We start from the raw sequence: 22041 nt of genomic DNA on the forward strand, positions 1-22041 counted from the left end.
TAAGTGAGTTGCAAAAAGAAATAGAAAAGAAGACTTCTATTAGGAGATCTCCCCTTCTCAGAGTTAGATAAATTGAACCACAAAATAAACAGCAACAACAACAAAAAAAGAATTTAAGAAAGTGAATAGAATTTAAGGAAAGTTAGATGTGATATGTCTCTGGATAAAATTGAATGGGAATAGAAATTAATACAATCTTTTCTCGTCAGTATATGGTACCCATACAAAAATTGATCATGTATTAAAGCATAAAAAATCACAATAGGATGCAGAAAGGCACAAATATTAAATGCATATTTTCCAGATTTTAATGCAATAAAAATTACATGTAATAAAGGGTTATGGAAAGATAGATTAAAAATTAATTGAAAACTTAATAATCTAACCTTATAATATGAGTGGATCAAGTAATAATTTATAGAATAAGCAATAATCTCATCAAAGAGAATGACAATAATGAGACAATATCAAAATTTATAGAATAAAGCCAAAGCAGAAGTAAAGGAAAATTTTATATCTCTAAATGCTTACATGAATAAAATAGAAAAAGAGCAGATCAATGAATTGGGCATACAATTTTAAAAGTTAGAAAAAGAACAAAATACAAATTCTCAATTAAATATCAAAGTAGAAATTCTGAAAAACAAAGGAGAGATTAATAAAATTAAAAGTTAAAAAAACTATTAAACTAATAAATGACAGTAAGACCTGGTTTTATTTTTTTAAAAATAGATAATTTTTTTGTTAATTCAATTTTAAAAGAAAGAAAAAAAAAACAAATTATCAGAATCAAAAATGAAAAGAGTGAATTCCAGCAATGAAGAAGAAATTAAACTAATAAATAGGAAATTTTTTTGCCCAAATGTATGCCAATAAATTTAACAGTTTAAATGAAATAGAAAAGCAGTTTACAAAAATATAAATTGTTTAGATTAATAAAAGAGTAATAAAATATTTAAATAACCCCATTTAGGAAAGAAATTGAACAAGCCATTAATGGAGGCCTTAGAAAAAAATCTCCAGGCCAAATGGATTTACAATGGGTTCTATCAAACATTTAAAGAACAATTAATCCAAGTATCATATAAGTTATTTGGAAAAAAACACATGAAAAAGAAATTCTACCAAATTCCTTTTATGACACAAATATGATGCTATTACCCAAACCAGGAAGAACCAAAAGAAAGAAAGAAAGAAAGGTATAAACCACTTTCTCTAAAGAATATTGATGCAAAAAATTTAAATGAAACATTAGCAAATAGATGACAGCAATTTATCATAAGAATAATATACTATGACCAGGTAAGATTTGTACCAAGAATGCAGTAGTGGCTCAATATTGGGAAAACTATTAGTATAATTGAATATATCAATAACAAAAATAACAGAAATCATGTGATTATTTCAAAAGATGCTGAAAAAATGTTTGACAAAATACAGCATCCATTTCTGTTAAAAGCACTAAAGAGTATAAGAATAGATTTTCCTAAATATGATAAATAGTATCTAAGACCATCAATAAGCATTATCTATATTGGGAATAAGCAAGAAGTCTTACCAATAAGATCAGAGGTGAAACAAAGATGCCTATTGCTAGCACTATAATTCAATATTATATTAGAAATGTTAGCGTTAGCAATAAAAGAAAAAGAAATTGAAAGAATTAGACCAGGCATTGAAGAAAAAAAATTATCCCTTTTTGTAAATGATTCAATAGTTGTACATAGAAAATCCCAGAGAATTGATTAAAAAACTACTTGAAAAGACAAAGCAAAAGATACAAAATACAAAATAAACTCACATAAATCATCAACATTTCAATATGTTACCAACAAAGCTCAGAAGAAGAGATAGAGAAATTTCATTAAAAATAATTGTAGATTGTTTAACATATATGGGACTGCCTGCTATCTAGGGGAGAGGGTGGAGGGAAAGAGGGGAAAAGTTGGAAGTGTCTGCAAGGGTCGTTGTTGAAAAATTACCCATGTATATGTTTTGTCAATAAAAAGCTATAATAATAAATTTTAAAAACTGTAGATAAAATATTTTGAATTCTTCTTGTCAAAATAAACTCAGGAACTATTATGAACACAATTACAAAACACTTTTTACACAAAGTCAGATGTAAACAACTGGAAAATATCAAGTACTCTTGGGTAGGCTGAGCTAATATAATAAAAATGACAATTCTACGTTTAGTGTCATTTAGTGTCAAACAAACTACCAAAGACTTATTTTATAGAATAAGAAAAAATAATAACATAATTCATCTAGAGGAACAAAAGAGCAATAATATCCAGGGAATTAATGAAAAATACAAAGTAAGGTGGCCTAGATCTAAAACAAAACAAAACTCATCAAAACTATTTGGTATTGGCTAAGATAAAGAGTGGTGGATCAGTGGAACAGATTTGGTACACAAAACAAAGTAGTAATGAATATGATCATCTACAGTTTGATAACACAAAGACTCTAGCTTCTAGGATAAGAATTCACTATTTTGTCAAAAACTGCTGCTAACGTTCTGCACATATATATTGTACCTAGGATGTACTATAAGATATTTAATATGTATGGGAATGCCTGCCATCTAGGGGAGGGGGTGGAGGGAAGGAGGGGGAAAATTTGGAACAGAAGGGAGTACAAGGGATAATATTGTAAAAAAAAAAAAAAATTACCTATGCATATGTACTGTCAAAGAAAATGTTATAATTATAAAAATTAATAATAAATAAATAAACTGCTGCTAAAACTGGGGAAAAAAAGAAAGTAGGCACAGAGCTACATCTTACACTGTAGAGCAAGATAAAGTCAAAATAAGTACATAATTTAGACAGAAAGAGTGACATCACAAGCAAATTAGAAGAACAAGGAAGAACTTAAGTGTGAAATCTTTGGAACAGAAAAAAATTTATGAACAAACAAGAGATAGAGAATTTTATGAAATGCAATTTTATGAAATAAAAAATGCAAAAAAAATTTAATTTTGATTTCAGTAAATTAAAAAGGTTTTGCACCAACAAAACCAATACAACCAAGATTGAAAAGGAAAGTAGAAAGTTGAGAAAAAATTTTTCCAACTAGTGTTTCTGATAAAAGCCTTATATATAAAATGGAAAGAATTAGAGAATCAACAGAATTTATTTACAAAATTATGTAAATATCTATTCATAGAATTATGTAAATATTATTGTTGTTATTGTTGTTGTATTTAATAGTGAAAGAATCATCTCACAATGTGATGAGACATTCTCACTCCTGGAATTGGCTTTAGATAGCTTAGTAAAGCAATGAGACCAAATTAATATCAACATGTCATCCAAATGAAGTGGAATAGAAAAAGGAACAGAGCTTCACAATTTGTCTTGTTGAACATCTATGAGAAAACAGGGATGCCAAAATTGAAACCAAATCTGATCTCAAGTGCTGCAAAATGATCCCCTCAATATTTTTACCTTTGTGTTTCTGGAAACATCCATAGAAGGAAAACCACAGTAGCCTTCAACGTGTCCTAAAGCTTCTCACAGGATCAGACATAGTGAGATGTCTTCAGTATATGGAAAACTAAAATTTAGATCCTATAGCATAATGGCTATTAGTTGAAAAGCAGCAGGTTTAGGAGGAAATCTAAGAATGGCAAGGATCAAGGCTTCTTCCCACAACCAGAGCTGTGCTAAAGTGTATGGAAATTATAGCTAGCATTTATATGGTTCTTTAAGATTTGAAACCCTTTACAAATATTTACCCAAGTGATCCTCACAATAATCCTGGGAGAAAGATACTATTATTATACCCATTTTGTAGATGAGAAAACCGAAGCAGAGAGAGTAAGTGATTTGCAATATCCAAGGCAGGATACAAACTTAGTCAATTCGCTGAGTCACATAGTTTCTCCTATGAAGAGAAACTCTCTAAGGCTTGGAGTCCTTTTTCAATCTGGTTTTAAAGATCACTTTTTTTTTTTTTAAGCAATTCTTCTCTCCAACAAAGACCAGCCATTTCTAATGAGGTTTTTTGTGTTGCCAGGGCTATTTTTAAAATTAATTAATTAACCTCATAACTAATCTAAAATTAATCCATAAGTTAATTAATTTTTAAAGTTCAGGGGTAAGTCAATAGATCAATGAGATCAGAAGTGAATTTATCTTTCTCCTGCCATATGTCCATGGATCTTAAATATATCTCCATAGCACTTAGTACCATGCTAATACAGTGCAAACAGTGTTTAAACTCAGTAACTTGTACATAGTAGGTGCTTAGGTAATGCTTGTTGGATTGGTTGATAGAAAACTGAAAGTTTATAACTGGTTGACATAAATATTACTGGCATATTAATATATATTTATCCAGCTACCCCAGCTACCAATGCCTTCCCATCTAAGTTTCCTAACATCTATTTGTATCTTATATATACACATATTATCTCTGCCATTAGAATGTAAGCTACTTAATGAGAGTTTTATCAGTGTGTCTTCTGTGTTTAGCAGTGCTATATAAATGTTTACTGATTTATTAATTGACTTATTAGACCTACTATTTGCCTCATGGGAACTATGCCAGGTTTTGAGACTATATATATTCAAAATGGAGGATACAGTGGCATTCTAATACTACTTTGAAAGGTGCTGGGAGGATAAAATTAACACCTACAGATATATGGGGTGAAAAAATAAATTCATTATATTTACATCTATCCGTAACTCATCCACAAACTTTAAAATTAATTGATTGAAATTACTTAATTTTTAATTAATTTTTAAAATAGCCCTAGCAACATGTAAAAGCATAAAGAAGAAAGGAAGGAAAAAGAGAAAGAGAAATTAGAGGAAATAAAGAAAAGAGAATGATAAAAGAAGGAAGAAAAGTAAGAAAAAGTAAGAAGGAAGGAAGGAAGGAAGGAAGGAAGGAAGGAAGGAAGGAAGGAAGGAAGGAAGGAAGGAAGGAAGGAAGGAAGGAAGGAAGGAAGGAAGGAAGGAAGGAAGGAAGGAAGGAAGGAAGGAAGGAAGGAAGGAAGGAAGGAAGGAAGGAAGGAAGGAAGGGAGGAGGAAGGGAAGGAAGAAGGGAGGGAGGAAAGAATTGTTGCTGTTCTCAAGATTCTTAAATTCTTCATGTTGATTATCTTCCTTATCCTTCTCCCATTGGATCCCTTTTCCCACCTGGATTCAAGCCCTAGAACTCTGTATTCTTATAAATTAACTTTGGTTTTGTTTTGCCAGGAACCAGGAATCCACTTCTTTCTTCAGTCATTTCAAAACCATGCATCTATCCATAAATGACACATTACATGTCATCTCTCCTCTCTTTTAGAATATAAACTACTAGACAACAAGAGCTATCTTGCTTGCTTTTATGTGCACTATCAATGCTTAGCATATTCCTTAGCACACTAAGGGTCTAATAATTTTTTTCATCCATACCATTTTTTTCATTTATTCATTCAATGTTAAAGTTTGACAAGTCAAAAAGGTTAACATCTGGCTCCATCTGGTTTCTATATTCAGTCTACAATGCACTTTGACCATAAACAAAGAGAAGCAGCTGGGATACAGACATTGTTTAATTAAGAGATTTTAGGACTGGCCATTCTCCACACTGCCCATGTTTCCTAGGGCACTTCGGATCACATGCCGTCCCATCTCAAGAACTTTTTAATTAAAGCAACTGAGATCAAAGTTCTATATATAAGAGTAATGACAGAGCTTGTTCCATGCAAAATAAATGCATTCCCTCCTGGGAAGTGTTCCATTTCTGAAGAATTTCCACAAATAGTAACAGAAGACATCATATTTGAACAGGAGAATCAATGCAAAGTTGCAGGCAGTAAACTGATCTTTTTTCCTTTCTCTTTCTTTGTTTCTTTCTTTTTTCCTTTTCTTTCTTTGTTTCCTTTTTTCTTTCTCTTTTTTCCTTATGTCTGCTGCTGACTCACCATAGCTGTAGATTATATCGGGTTTTGTGGAGCATTTCCTATATGGCTTAGTCATTTCAATTAGCCTTCTATTATTTACCAGGACAAGGAATGTGATTCATGGAACTGGGTAATGTCTATGAAGAAATTTGTGGTCTTTGACCCAAATCCTGTGGTAATCCAGATCTTTAGAGCTTATATATTATTTATGTCATAAATAATATATATTACTTTTATTTAAAAAAGAATGCCCCAAGGCTGTAAATATTTATATTTCTATACTATTACTAAATATGAAGAAGTTTCTATATCCATAGGAAGAAAAAAAAAAAAAGGTGGATCCAATTTCCCCTGTCTAAAGGTTCAAACTCTCAATTTAAAAGGTTTGATAATAGGACCCTATCCTCTCCTCCAGTCTAAAATTCAGAAAGTCTTTAGCATCCCCTCTTCCTAGGTTCTCTTATTTTACATTGATGGGATCACCATCAGAAGGGATCACACTACCTTCATCTAAGTTAAAACCCTCCTTCCTTCTGACTTTTGCCTTTTCTTCCTTGCTCCATATCCAGATAACTGCCAAGTTCTATTAGTCTAGCCTCCACAATAACGCTAATCTGGATTCTTTCCTTGTGATTCTCAATGCCATAATCCTAGTTTGGAGCCTCATCACTTCTTGTTTCCACTAATATAATAATTATAATATAATAATAACATACTAATACAATACACCCTGGCTCCACTTTCCTCCCTCTCCAATTCATCTTTCAAACTGCTGGGTACATAAATTTTTTGATGCTCTTTTACTCTTTTGAGTAAACTCTTTACTCTTTTACTATAACACTTTCAGTGACTCCCCATTTCCCACTGACTAAGTTCCTATTTCTGGCTTTTCTAGGATCAGATGGTATCATGAAATCATAGATTTTGAGTTGAAAGAAATTTCAAAGGTCAGAAATTATGTCCTTATTCTTTTATCAATGAGGAAAACAAAACTCAGTGAAGTCCCATGACTTCTACAGGTACTATGAGGCAGAGCAAGATTTGAATCTAGGTCCTTTTATTCCAAACTTACTCCAAACCAAGCACTTTCCCATAATACTCCCTTTCGAGTATTCTTCTCTTCCTGCCCCTCCCTACTGATTTCATTCTGCCCATTCAGTGCTTAACAGAATGCCCCTGATCTGTAAATGAAAAAATGATGGTATGATCCACAGAAATAAGGAAGTTTACAGGAGGGATAGGTTTCAGGGCTATAACAAATTCTCTCATGGAAATGTGTTTGAGATGCCTCTAGGAGTTGGTAATTTCATCAAAAGAGAGATTAACTCTGAATATGAAGATTTGGAAGTCATCTGCACAGAAATTACAACTAAACACATGGGAATTAAGAAGACAACAGAAAAAGAGCTTGGAAAAGAGAAGAAAGCTCAGGATTGACTATTAAGTAATTCTAGGCATGAGAAAAGTAAAGATCCAATAACGGTCCAGCTTCGAAGGAACAATCAGACAGGTAGAAGGAGAGTGAAGGTCACATAGGTTACTGGGAGTGAGAGTGTGGGGAAGGTCAACAGTATTAGAAGATACAGAAGGATCAAAAAAGAAGACTTGAGAAAGGGCCATTGGAATTATCAATTAAAAAACTTTTAGTGTTTGGAGAGAGCAATTTCAATCAAATGGTAAGATGGAACTTAGATTGCAAGGAAATGAGAAATGAGCAGGAAATAATGAATAAGGGCCAACAATACTTTTTTTCTTAATTAAAAATACTTTATTCTTTAAAAAAGCTAGCTATTGTCTGAATACTTCAGTGAGTTAAAATCTTTTTGCTGGTAGAGGGTCTTTCATTGATGTTGATGGTTGCTGAATGATCAGACTGTATGGTTGCTGAATCAACAACACTTTGGAGGAGTTTGAATAGAAGACAATGACTTGAGAGAATCATAGGATTAAGGGAATATTTTCAAAGAGGGAAAAGATCTGACCATGTTTGTAGAAAGTGGAAAAAAAATCTGGTGGATAAGAAGAGTTTGAAGCTCAAAGAACAAGAGGGCTGATCAACTGGACAGGAGATGGGAACAGATGGGATCAAGAAGTAGGTGCTCATACAGAGCCTGGAACAAAAGAGGAGAGAATTAGAGATGATCAAGAAAGATTTGGAAATATAAAATGATACCTTTAGCTAGTGGGGGAGGGTAAATTATTATCTTTCCTCATCTCAACTCTAACATTTCAAAAATAACAGTTGATAATTATATGACAAGGAATTCCTCAACAAGGAGACTCCAAGCTTCCCTTGAAGACTTCCAGAGATGGGAAACTCAAGAAAACTCATTTCATTTTGGAATTGCTCTATTAGGACACTTTATCGTATTATGGGATCTCAAATATAGAACTAGAAGAAGGAATAGTACAGGCAAAAACAATCATCTAGTCCAATCCCCTCAGATGACTGAAGCTCAAAAAGAATAGATGATTCTCTTATGGTTAAATAGATAGTAAGTGACAAAAGCCAAGATTTGAAACTTTGACTTCATTCTCCAAAAACAGTATATTTTCCACTAATTATACTATACTGCTGCCTTCAAGATATCATAAGGAGCCCCCTCCTTTTTTTCATTTTCATCCTTCCCCCATAAATACTTAAGGACAGATATTATTGAATCTTCTTTAGGCTAACATCCCCAGTGTTTTCAACCAATCTCTGTATGACACCATTTTAAATCTCCTCACAATAATGTTGAATTTTTGTTGTTGTTAAATCATGTCTAACTCTTCATGACCCTATTTGGGGTTTTCTTGGCAAAGAAAATGGAATTGTTTGCCATTTCTTCTTCACCTTATTTTAAAGATGAGGAAACTAAGGCAAATTTAAGTGATTTGCCAGGTTTATACAGATAGTAAGTGTCTGAGGCGAGATCTGGACTACTTTTTATTTTTACTTAAAGCCCAGCACTCTATCCATCAAACCACATAGCTGCCATGTCTTTAATCATTTAGTAAGCTATTAACTTATATCTAGAATGCCTTTGAGAAGTAATATTGGGTTGACATTTATAATAAACACTACTTAAGAAAGCATGTAAAATGTCAATGTTTCAGTAGAGAAATATAAAAACACAATATAATAATAGCTTGTATTTAGATAGTAGTTTATGGTTACAAAGCCTTTTCACAAATCTTATCTTCTATGCTTGCCCCTACAACCTTGTGGAATAAATAATATATGCATTATTATTATCTCAAATTTACAGGTGAGGAAACTGTGTCTCAGAGAGTTAAGTGATTTGCTCATAGCTGGTAAATGTCAAAGGTTAGAATTTGAACCTCCATAGTCTTTTAACTGTCAAATGATTATTTTTGTCACTAGACAGAACCATCTATTGTCAACCACATCATTTCAATCTATATTACAAAACAAAAAATCTTACCTGAAGAGAATTTATTTCTTCCAAAGGGAAAAGATCAATTGCGGATTTTTTTCCCTGATACTTTATAAAGGAACCCTAATGAACCTAAATGCTCCGAATTTCTAGTTAATAATGAATTTACCAGAAAACTAGATTTGGTTCAGCTTCTATTGTTTAAAAGATTTCTAAAATGCCCACCTTTCTGCCTTAGTATAGCTTATTGAATCTGATAACAAATGACCCCTCTTATTCCCTCATCGAATAAGCATTATTTAAGTACTTAAAATGTCAGCACAAAACCTCATTCCATTCCATTGCAGGGTCTTAGGGCTATTTACTTGAAGGTAAGGACAAGGACAGTTTCCTTTTGGTTTGTATATTCATTGTCCACCAAGAGGATTCTATACAAAATCAGGCCACAATCATATCTTGACAAATTAATCAAAACTAATATAAAAAGGACAAAATGTGGAGGGCAATTAAGATGCTGTCTCAATATGTTATGATCTCAAATAGACCTTGGGATAGTTTAAAAAATTGTATTATGTCCTGTCATTTTTCTCTTTTCCTTTCAGACAAGTAGTGGGAAATCAGATTAAGAAGCCAGGTGCATTATACTTTAACCCTTCACTGTTGCAAATACTGATTCTCAGCTAGTTAAAGAATGATTCAAAAGAAGTAAAGTTATAATTTTTCCTCTATATTCCGAATTTTTTTCAATTGAAAAGAAAATTATTCTATACACCATTAACTGTACCTTGAACACAAAATAGTACTCCTGAGCATCCTTGTCTTTTGTCACAAGCAAAGATGGTTGGCAGGAAGGAAATATTACAATTATAGTAAAAGTTTAAAAATGCAAAGTACAAGTCCCCTCAAATGTATCATCTTAGTATACAAAAACCAATCCTGTTATACAGTGATATAGAAAAAAAAATAAATAAAAAGTTGAGTGGGGAAAATGTATAAAGGGGAAAGGTCAGAGGTCTAAGACTGAAAGAGACCTTGGAGATCATCTAGTTCCCACCATTTCCATCTTCATCTAACTTCTCTTCTTGCAGATGAATCAACTGATGTCCAGAGACTGAAGCAACAACTAACAAACTCACAGATTTATAACAAAAAGAAAACAAAGATCATTAAGTCCAACCCTATGTTTAACAGATTAAAAAATGAGAGAACCCAAAAAAAGTCAAAGATTTTCCCAGAGGCAAATAGCCATTGAGTGTAAGAAGTACTTGGAAGCCAAGTCTTCCTAACATCAAATCCAGCACTCTACTTATTATATCACCCTGTCTCTCAATGAGATAAAAGCTTCTAATACTTTGAATAAATAGTCTAAGGAAAATGTGTGGAAAATCACTAGTAGGAACAGACTGTTAAATAATAGCATCATGATCCAAAAAAGATCTTCACAGTTTAGAATGCTGAATTAAATTTAATAAGATGAAACTTAATGGAGATGTCAATGAAGCCCTAAGCTCTTGGGCTGAAAAAATAAATTTTGCTTAAGATGGTGGAGGTCCAACTTGACAGCATTTTGTAAATAAAAGGCCCAGGGTTTTAGTGCAACTTCAATGTGAATCAACAACATGGCATGGCAGCAGAAAAGCTAATGTCATCTTGGGTCACTCTGGAGGGTAAATTGATCAATGAAGAAGGAAGTGAGAGTTCCACTGTCAGACTCTGGAATATGTCCAGAGTACGGTGGCCCAGATGGTGAGGGAATTGGAGACTGTGTCATACAAGTAGCATACATGAAGGAATTAAAAATATTTAAAGAAGAGAATATTTGGGAGGGATATGTTACTATTTTGAGTTATTTCCCTGAAAGATAATAGCAACTGTGATACTCATATTTCCTTAATATCTCCTGCCCCTTGAGCTCCCCCCTCCTTCTGAATAAAAATGGTACAGGTAGACATTGGAAAGCTCCTCCCAGATCTTCTGTTCAAGGAGTTGCCCCAAGACAGCTCATCCTTTTTCATCTCATCATCAGGTATCTTCCCTCTCCCCTGAACTCTGCCTTTCAGCATCTTTTTTGTTTATTATATCATATTAGATACCATCCCTGGGATCAGGAAAAGTCTCTTGCCTTTCTTTGTAGTCTTAGCTAGCACAATGCCAGGAACGTAACAGGTACTTAATAAATGTTTATCCTTTATAATATCTTTTATAAAATGTAGCTGAACACAAAATAGAACTGAATACAATTCCTTAGGGGAGACCGAGAAGGTTTCATCAAAATTATCTTCTTTGACATTAAGCCAATCCTAATGTTGCTTCCACTCATGGTAACTTTCTTTTCCTTAAAAAAAAAGTTATTGATATCTTTTGTTTTTACATCAGCTTCATTTCTAAAAATATCCTATTCCACTCTTCTTCTCATAGTGACATCTATTGTAACAAAGAATTAAAGAAAGAAGGAAAAAAAGCAGTTCCAAGTCTGTCAGTGTATTCCATCCCTAATATCTCCAATCTCTGAAAAGAAGAGAAGGGGATCTGTTTTCTTATCTGTAATTATGCCCAGAACATGGTAAGGATTTAACATTTTCATTCATTCATTCTTCTCCAGGGCCAGATTAGTTCATTATAATTCCATAATGTTTTATTTCTTTTTTGTTGTTGTTTTCTTGTCTATTTACATTATTGTAGCAATTACAGGTATAATCTTTTCCTGATTCTGATTACTTGACTTTCTATTAGTAGGTCTACCCTTGCTTCTCTATATTCTTCCTATGAATAATTTTTTTAAAATAGCCAAGCATGACAACGGCTATAGTTGAAAAAATCTCACCCAGCTGACATGAGCCTAAAGGGAAGGAGAAAGAACAAGGTTGGTAGTTCCCAATAAGCCTATCTATACCTGGCTGGTGAGCCTAGGTAATGGTGAAAGAGTGTTGAAATAGTGAGCACATTCTACTAGGCAAAGGAACAAGGTCATAGCTTTGTCATCTGTTTTGCCCCTGCTAAACTTGAAGGCAGAAAGAACTGGTTTGGTTCCAATCCCATCCCAAACACATATTAACTATGTGACCCTTGTCAAGTAATTTTACCTCTGGATCTCAGTTCTCCATCTCTAAAATGAGAGCATTAAATTCAATGGTCTTTAAAGGTTCATAATCTTAAAATTTATTTTTATTTTTTTTATTTTTATTTTTTGCTGAGGCAATTGGGGTTAAGTGATTTGCCCACAGTCACACAGCTAGGAAGTGTTAAGTGTCTGAGACCTCACTTCAGAGTGGTGCTCTATACACTGCACCACACTAGTTACCCCATAATCTTAAATTTTTGATCCCATTGATTACTGTTAGATAGAACACATATTGTGAAGAGAATCCCATACAATGCTCACAGAGAGTTTCTGGAAAAGGGATCTCTAGTTCTGAGCTCTGCTTTCATGGTTTATACCTGCATGTTTTAATTATAGAGCCATACTGTGTAAACAAGCATCCTTTATGAGATCCAAGTCATAAGCATAACAGGAATCAAAGAATGCCAAGCTGACAGGCTTGATTAAATCCAACCAATGAGGACCTTTCAAAGTCTTTTCTCACCATATACATTTACATTAGCCATATATAAATAGATAATAAATACTGCAAAGCAGTTCAAGTTTAAGTGTCTTCTTATGGACCTGAACCCAAAGCAATTGTTGGCATTCAAACATTTATAAACACAAATACTCAAGGTACTGGGAAGTATTTTTTCCCAGGTCTGAAAGAAAAGAAAAAAGTCTCAGCCTGTTCTGTTATAACAAAAGAAGGGGAGGGGAAAAAAAAAAGTCAGATATTTCTGAGAATTATCCTTTACTGTTCATATTGGAAGCATGTGCAAGTTCTGGCTCCAATAAAATTGTTTATGGTTGAATTTGAAATGAGAAAGGGCTCTTTAACTTGGAAAATGATCACATAACTTATTGCATAGAAGAAGAATTCAATATAATTTTTTTCTTTCTCTTTTCCTCCATCCCCTTGCTGATAAGATGTAATACACTGATATACTAGCTGACAAACTAGGACCAATCTCAAGAGGCATTTGTCCAGTGTGGCCTGTATTGCAGGTCTGAAAAGTCACATGCCTAAGGACTGTCCCATTTTTTGTGCTAACTATTGCCTACCAGAGTATCTGATACTTAGTAGATGCTTAATAAATGCCTGCTGAATGATTGAACTATAACAATTTTTTTCTTTCAATCCTTCACAGAGGTCCTACATCTTTCAAATCATATTCATTACAAAGAAAATAATAGCAGCAAAAAATATGGATATTCCTTTTTATTGGGGATATAGCAAGGTGGCACAGTGGATAATGCATCAGGCATGGAGTTAGAAAGGTCTGAATTCAAGTTTACCCTCAGACTCTTACTAACTCTGTGATCCTGAACTTTGGTCTGCCTCAGTTTTATAATCTGTAAAATGGAAATTATAATAAGATATACCTACCAAGATTATTATGGAGATTAGAGATAATAATTGCAAAGCACTCAGCCTAGGACTTGACTATATAAATGCTAGTTATGGTTATGTTAATTTGAAAAGATTTTGAACAGGAGCTATTTCCCACTTGATAAATGATCAAAAGATATGAACAGGCAGTTTTCATAAGAAAAAATCAGAGCTATCAAGCCACATGAAAAAATGCTCTAGATCATTATTCAAGAAATGCAAGTAGATTTCAAGATACCATCTGATACCTATCAGATTAGTTAATAAAACAGAAAAAGAAAATGACAAATGTTAGAGGACCTACAGAAAAAATAAGGACACTAATGTATTGCTGATGGAGTTGTGAACTGATTCAACCATTCTAAAAAAGAATTTGGAACTATGCTCAAAGGACTATAATAGTGTGCATATCCTTTGCCCAACATTACCACTACTGAATTTATATTCCCAAAAGAATAAATAAAAGAGAAAAGGGCCTACTGGTATGAAAATACTTTTAGCAGCTATTTTTGTGGTGGCAAAGAACTGGAAATTAGAGGGATGCCCATAAATTTTGGCATGGCTAAACAAGTTATGGTGTATAATTATCATAGAATATGTCAAGCTTGATAGCTTTAGAAAAATCTGGCGAGACTTGTATGAAGTGATGCAAAAGTGAAGTAAGCAGAATCAGGAGAACAGTAACAGAAATACTGTAAGAATGATCAGATGTGAAAGATTATTCTGATCAAGACAATGATCCAAGACAATTTCAAAGGACCCATGATGAAAAATGTTATCCACCTCACAAGAGAGAACTGATGAATTTTAGATGCAGATTGAGGCATATTTTTTTTACTTTATTTTTCTTGGGGTTGTATTTTCTTATTCAACATAGGTAATAGGGAAAATGTGTTTTGCGTGACTTCACATGTATAATTGAGATCATACTGTTTGTCTTCTTAAGGGATAGGGGAAAAATAGGATGGAAGGAGGGAATTTGGAAGTCAAAAAAATTTAAATAAATGTTTAAAATATTTTATGTAATTGGGAAATTTAACAAAATAAGTGAAAGAATGAAAAGATTGGAAACTCAAGGAAGACCTTACCTGATGCTTAGCTTCTAATACTTGGCTTTTTGACCCCAGACAAGTAAGTACCTTACCTTCTCAGTGCTCTATCTAGATAATACTCCTTAGGCTATAAATTGCTGAGAAAGTACAGACCTATGTTGATTGAAGGTGATCCTCATCTGGGAGTTTCTTATGGCAATGGAATCATAAAGCTATTTCTAATCTTTTTCCTCTGGAAAAGCCTATCCTCTCAGAGGAAGAGGGATTCCTGATTGTGAAAATAGTATATTCCTTTTCCAGAGTAATGTAAAAAATGAATATTTCTCTCATATTTAATAACTAATTATCATATCAGTGCCAAGGTTTTTGTCCTTTTCTATTTCCTCATCCAGACATCAACTGGTTAGGGAAATCTCTCTTAAAGATTTACCTAGGCTAAGATTTAATCAGACAGTAAAAGAAATTCTAAGTTTTGGCTAATGGGCTTATTCTTGCTCATTGTGTTTGTTCAGAAAGGTTTCCAAAAATGTTGATTCTATTATCAAGACAAGTCCTATGTGATAAGATTGAGTATAGCTATCAAATGATGGGATTCAGTAGCAATTCAAATGTAAAGAACTTACAAAGGCTATCTCTTTAACCAAAAGGTATATTTATTTAGGAGAAGAGGATACAAACAAAATGAAGAAGTAAAATAAGCACCAGGAATAGTAAATATGAAATAGTTAGCAAGGAAAGGGGATTTAATAGTTAAAAATGAAAAAGACAAATTCCCCCATGGAACTCACAGTTAACCAGGAGAAAGGGAATATGTCATGTGTTGTGAATACACTATTGATTGGCCCCCTAAATCCAAAGAGGAATGTAGCAGACTAACCAGTTAGTTATAGTAAGGAGATAGACATTATTAAAGGGAAAACAGTACAAAGAAAGGGGAGAAGAAAAGAGGAGAGAGGAAAAGAGGAGGGGGAGAAGGAGAGAGGGAAGAGGAAAAGAGAAGGGGGAGAAAGAGAGAAGAGAAAAACAGAGAGACAGAAACAGAAAGACACAAAGACAGACAGAGAGACTGAGAAACTGACCCTTAATCCTAAAAAGGACTTAACAAAAATCTTCATCATAAGCATATCTTTAATAAGGGAAATATAGCCTTCAGTTTTTCAGGGAGGAGAACAAAGATGTATATTGAGATGCTAAGGCTGCCTTGAAAATACTAACAAAGGCAATCTGGCAAAGCCTGTCTTCCCATCATAGGTATCTTAAAGACACTAATCAACACAGTCTGGAAATATCATGGTTGTCTCAACTAAGTTCCCAGGATGAGTGTTTTTAGCATTTCCTGAAAAAGGGAATGAATAAGCTGATTTCAAGATTCACATTAATATGAAAATATCTCTTTGACCAAGATTGGATAATCTAAGTCACATATCCCAAGATAACTCACCTTCCTTTTGATTAACGAATCAGAATTGAGTAGGCATCCATCAGGAATACATTCTCTTCAAAGGGCATACCAACTGCCACCCCACCACCTTAAGGGCCTTTGTTCTAAACAGATGATCAACTGATTGTGTTTTTAGTAACAACCTACTGGCTTTATTAATAAAGTGATTAAATTACCCAGTAATTATGTCTCTCCCACCTGTACCTGGGCCACATCCATATTATTATATATGTGGCCTTTGTACTTCCATTGTTATTCCACAGATGTCCCAGACCAACAAGATGGGAAAGTTTAATGCTGTGTTGACTCTTTCTCCCCTGATAACAACTATGGACATATGAGCATATTATGTTAAAGGGCTGACAGAAACAATGCTTCTCTCCTTCCCAGTCTTATCTTAGTATGCCTCTCAGTCTTTAAGAAATTGTTTTTAGCCTTGACTTTTCAGGTTCCATCTCCCTGGGGTGGTGTTGGAGGGATGGGATTGGGGAGGAGGGTACGTAGTAGACTGAATACAAATGCCTTTTTACCAGAAGGAAATAAAATAAGGATAGAAAATTAATTGCCAATTAAAGCAGATTCATTATTCTTTTCAAGTACCAATGCTGCCAAAATGCTGTTTCTCATCAGTCATACAGAACATCAAAATCATAAAATAAAATGATGGTAACCTTTCCCAACCAGTCCAGAAATAAGTTTAACATCAAAGGCATAACACATGGATCATAGTGACCCTTGACCAGATGTCCAAAGCAGCTTTTAAAATTTGTTTGGCTCTCTTCAGAAAAATATATGGACAATTTTTCTCTTATTCATTTCAAAACTCTTTGCGTGGGAGAGTTAATAAAATCAGACGTCTGCAAATCTCTCACAGGGGTATGATGTCTCCTTGCTCAAATTTCCTTTTTTCCTCTGGCTCTGAAGATTCTTAGTGAATGATGTGGCCTTCACAATCTCCTTAAACCACCAATTTATAGACTGATTATATTTTCAAAAAAACATGCTCAGGGCTATGTCTGCAGGCACACACAAAGAGGGCCCTAAAACATTTAAAGACTATTTCCAGGGATTCAAACATGTGATCTTCAGCTATCCCATTCTCTCAAATCACTCAGGCAAATGCCATATTAATAAGATTTCTTTTCTCCTTGATATCAAATATACATTTCCTGAATGAAAGCAGGGAAGTAGGTTTTTTAAAAATATATGAGCACATATTTATAGAGTGCCTTGAGGTTTACAGAGCATTTTGGTCACAACAATCCCATGATTCACTGGGAGTGACAGACTCCTAGGTCCTCAGAAGAGACATTAAAAGGAGAGAGTTTAAACTATTGTATACAATCAGAAAACCAAGCTACTATCTGAGGCAAACAGGGAGGAACACTTGATAGAATTATCTCCTTAAGTGGACTCTCTGTCTTACAAAATTAAGCCTTTCTTGCAATGAACCCTTATTGAATTCCTTGCATTGACAAAACTATCATGACCCCACTGTATCCAATCAAAAGGCCAAGTTATGATGCTTTTTCCTGGAAAAGAACATACTGATATCTCAATTTTTAGCTAACTCCTTAGTTAGCTCACTTACTAAGAATCACAATGGCTAATTCCTTTTAGGATTATCCTGCTTATTAAGGATTATTAGTTCGTTAGGAATTTAGCCTACCTTGATAGACTTCCCCCTCCTTATGACATCTTCTTCCTTGTTAATGGTGAGTGCCACTACAAAACTTAATTTTTCCCCTTGCTAATGGTTAAATTCCTCCTTTTGGAAATTAGCTCACTGCCAGCAATGTAATAAAATCTTTGCCTCTTGATTTGGAGATGGTCTAAACTTACACATTTTTCTAATACACTCCATGATACCAGCCTAAAATCCCACTGTTTTCAGGTTCAAATCCTGAACCACAACATTTGGTGGTCTATATAGGGAGAATCCTGGAAGCCTAGTAATTTGGGGGAAGGTTTAGTACTTCTGCCTCCCCACACCCTATCAGAAGATCAAAGAATCTCCAAGATGGAAGGGACTACAGAAATCATTCAATCAACTATATACTTAAAGAGGAATCTCTCATATTTGTTGTCATTCAAGACTTTTTGTAACCCATTTGGACTTCTCTTGACAGAGAAAGTGGTTTGTTATTTTCTTCTCCAGTTCATTTTACAGATGAGGAATTGAAAGCTTCAATCTTGTTAAACGGTATAATGAAGTAAAGTCAATATTAAACCTATATGTACCAAGTGATACAGCATCCAAATACTTAGAAAGGTTAAACCAGTTACAGGAAAAAATAGACACCAAAACTATACTATGGGGCAGGGGGGCCTCAACCTCCCCCTCTCAGGAATACATAAATCTAAACACAAAATAAACAAGAAAGAAATTAGGGAGGCTAATAGAATGTTGGAAAACTTAGATATAATAGACCTCTGGGGAAAACTTAATGGAGATAGAAAGAAATGTACCTTTTTCTCAGAAGTACATGGAATCTTCACAAAAACCAACCTTGTATTAGGGCATAAAAAACTCACAAACGATGAAAGACAGAAATGGCAAATGCAACTTTTTCAGATTACTATGCAAGAGAAATTATATTCAATAAAAGTCCAGAGAAACTAAAAACCAATTGGAAATTAAATAACATAATCCTAAATAATGAGTGGATCAAACAACAAATCATAGAAACAATCAATAATTTCATATAAGAGAATGAAAATAATGAGGCAAAATACTAAAACTTATGAGATACAGCCAAAGGAGTTCTAGTGGAAATTTTCTCTCTCTAAATATTTACATGAATAAAATAGAGAAAGAAGACATCAATAAATTGGGCATGCAACTAAAAAAACTAGAAAAAGAACAGATCAAATGTAAGGGTCCTTTAAATGGGCAGCCATGGTGCAACAGGAGATTGAGTGGCCCAGAAGTAATTTCTGTGGATATAGGACTTCCCTGTGGGTGGGATCCTGGCCATATTGAGATAGCTTCGTAATGGGTGACGGCCCTCTTGCTGATTGGCTGTGTGTGTGACCTCATAGGCCCTTTATAAGCCCACTGCAGACAGTAGTCACTCTCTTTATCCTGCTCCCTAGCCTGGGGTAGCCAAGCCAAGCCAAGCTGATGGATAGCCCAGAGAGGTAAGGAGTTTGGTAGAGAACACATGGGTCTTCAGACCACGTGTTCACTAGGGAGTTAACAAGTCAGGACATTATGTGAGTAGGTATAATAAACGCTTTTAAGATTACACATGGCTGTTCTTGAGTGTGTTATTAGTTATTAAACTATAGATTCAAGAGATCATGGCCAGAGACCTTTGAAGGCCTCAGAGGAGGCGAGCCGGGTAGAGTTCACACTGCAGAGGTCAGTGGTCAAAGGTTCTCTGTTGGGCCTAGGACAGACTGGTAATAGTAACTGCTAGGTAGGCATGTTACAATCAAAAAACCCCAATTACATACCAAATTACAAAATTCTGAAAATTAAAGGAGAGATCAAAAATCTGAAATTAAGAAAGCTGTTGAATTAAATAATAAAAATAAGAGTTGATTTTATGAAAATGACCAAGAAAGACATCAAGTAGAAAGTGGTATTTGTTCTGAGTCTCAGAGGAAACTAGGGAGAGTAAGGAGGAAGAGTAATTCTAGGAATAAGGGGACAGGAAGATCAAAGGATTCAGGAAGGAATATGTGTTAGATGAGTACAACAGTAATATAGTGAAGCAGAAAAAGTACTCTACTTGCTAGAAAGAGCTGTGTGACTATGGGAAACTTACTGAGTTTCAGTTTTCTTATCTATAAGAATCTGACTTTTGGGGTTTCTGAAAGGCTAGAATAAGATAGTCTTTAATGCATTTTCCCAACCATAAAAACATATAAATGGCATTTTGTCATTATAATATGTTATTACTATCATCAATACACAATGAAACCAAAACATATAAAGATGCTGCAATTAAATGGAAGAACTCATAAATTTTCCTTAGGGACAAAAATAAAAGAACTGGCACAGTTTCTTTCATCATGTGACCAAAGGCAAAAAGAAACTTCATTTCACAAGACATTAGGCCATCTCACTTTGAAATGCTCATGACATAAGGAACCAAACAATTGTGACAAAAATTGCAATTAATACATCAATAATATTGACAGAAAAGAAAACAAAAATATGTTAGGAAGAAATTCATGAGATCCCCCAGATTATGTCAAAATGAAATATATTTGATCATTTGAAATTAAATTAAAACCAAGTATGCTTGCCCACTGATAACTTTATTGTAAAGATGTCTATAAGGGAGGATGGTTTTAACTAGGAATAAATTGAATTAACTAAGAAAACAATTCAGAAACAAGAAATGGAAAAGAGCAACTCTGCCAGGAAGCTTTATGATTATATATCAAGACTAATGTTTTTTGTAAAGAGAAATGGGAGGTGCTAAATAGGAAAATTAAACAACAAACATGAAATTTGTTGTGTTTTAATGTGAAGTAAGTAATTTATCACTGACATGGAAATTTTAAATCTAGTGTCTCTCTGCTGTCAAATCATTGGTTGGAGTAAAGGTCAAAGACAATACCAAAATAGATAAAGAAAGCATTTTATTTGATTAGAGTAGCTCTGAACACATTTAGTTGAACAGGTTGTCCATTTATAAAAATGGAAAATTGACAAAAGTAATCACATTGATTCTGGTACCAACATTTCTTAGCAAAGTAACCAACCAGAACAGTCATCACAAGAAGAAATTCAATTGAATGCAATAATCATCTTAGCCAACAAATATTTAATGTCCTTGCCAAGTAGAGGGACATGGCAGACAAGAGCAGTGTCAGGTAAGCAAGCTGGCAAAAATACAGTGAAGTAGAAGGATGGAGCTAAATTGAAAATGTGATATCCTAAAATATCAAGCTATAGATCTAATGATATGACACTCAACTGAACTAGACCATCCTAAGAACACATTTAGATGAAATCAGAAGGAAGACAACAAAGAGTGGTCTCCTTGCTATAGGATCATTTATGTAATAACTTTGCTTTAAATCCCAGCCCAGATCACTTCTTCCTTTGGTTTATAGTTATGTGATAATGATAACAGCTGCCACTTATATGCTGCTTTATTTGGATATATAAATTGACATCTTTATAAATATCCTGGCCCTTTATGAAATTTGGACTTTATCTCATCAGCAACACATTTTAAACCATAATCTAGATTTAGTTACTGGCTCAATTATAAGTAGCCATCAAATATAAGTTATACTCCTAAAATGAGATCTCAGAAAGATATATATATACAAATGTACACATGCATGTACACATATATAAATAGCTATGCATATAATATATATATGTATGTATATATATGTATGTGTGTATGTGTGTGTGTTTTCAAATGATCAAATATATTTCATTTTGACATAATCCGGGGGTTCTCATGAATTTCTTCTTTATTTTATTTTCTGGCAATAATATTGATGTGTTATTTGCAATAGATAGATAGACAGAAGGATAGTCATATTATAGCATGTAAAGTGCTGGATCCCTGGTTTCAAAACTAACATTAGCTATGACCACAGGCAAATTATTAAGCTCCCTTAACCTCAGTTTCTTCATGTATAAAATAAGGATAATAGTGTTTGTATCACTTTCCTGCCAAGGGTTATTTTATAAAGATCAAAGGAGATAACATATAAAATTTTTTTTGTAAACCTTAAAGTGTTATTATTATTATAAATATCAAGTTGAGGGGAAGTTAGGTGACATGGTGGATAGAGCACTAGTTCTGTA

General features: G+C 33.8%; 1 protein-coding gene across 5 annotated transcripts in view; it reads right to left on the bottom strand.

Annotated features, from left to right (window-relative positions):
• SMYD3 (SET and MYND domain containing 3) overlaps positions 1-22041 on the bottom strand; it is a 954064-nt gene that overhangs the window by 263456 nt on the left and 668567 nt on the right. Inside the window, exon 1 of one of the 5 annotated variants that reach the window (XM_074262570.1) lies at positions 16257-16348. The exons of 3 other annotated variants lie outside the window; for them this stretch is intronic. The gene's annotated coding sequence lies outside the window, so the exon portion shown is untranslated. Of the gene's footprint in view, positions 1-16256; positions 16349-22041 lie in introns of those variants that run through there. One more of the 5 variants, XM_074262572.1, reaches the window with a different exon arrangement.

The sequence above is a fragment of the Sminthopsis crassicaudata genome, chromosome 4 (genome assembly GCF_048593235.1).
Source record: "Sminthopsis crassicaudata isolate SCR6 chromosome 4, ASM4859323v1, whole genome shotgun sequence".
In the NCBI taxonomy this organism is placed as follows: domain Eukaryota; kingdom Metazoa; phylum Chordata; class Mammalia; order Dasyuromorphia; family Dasyuridae; genus Sminthopsis; species Sminthopsis crassicaudata.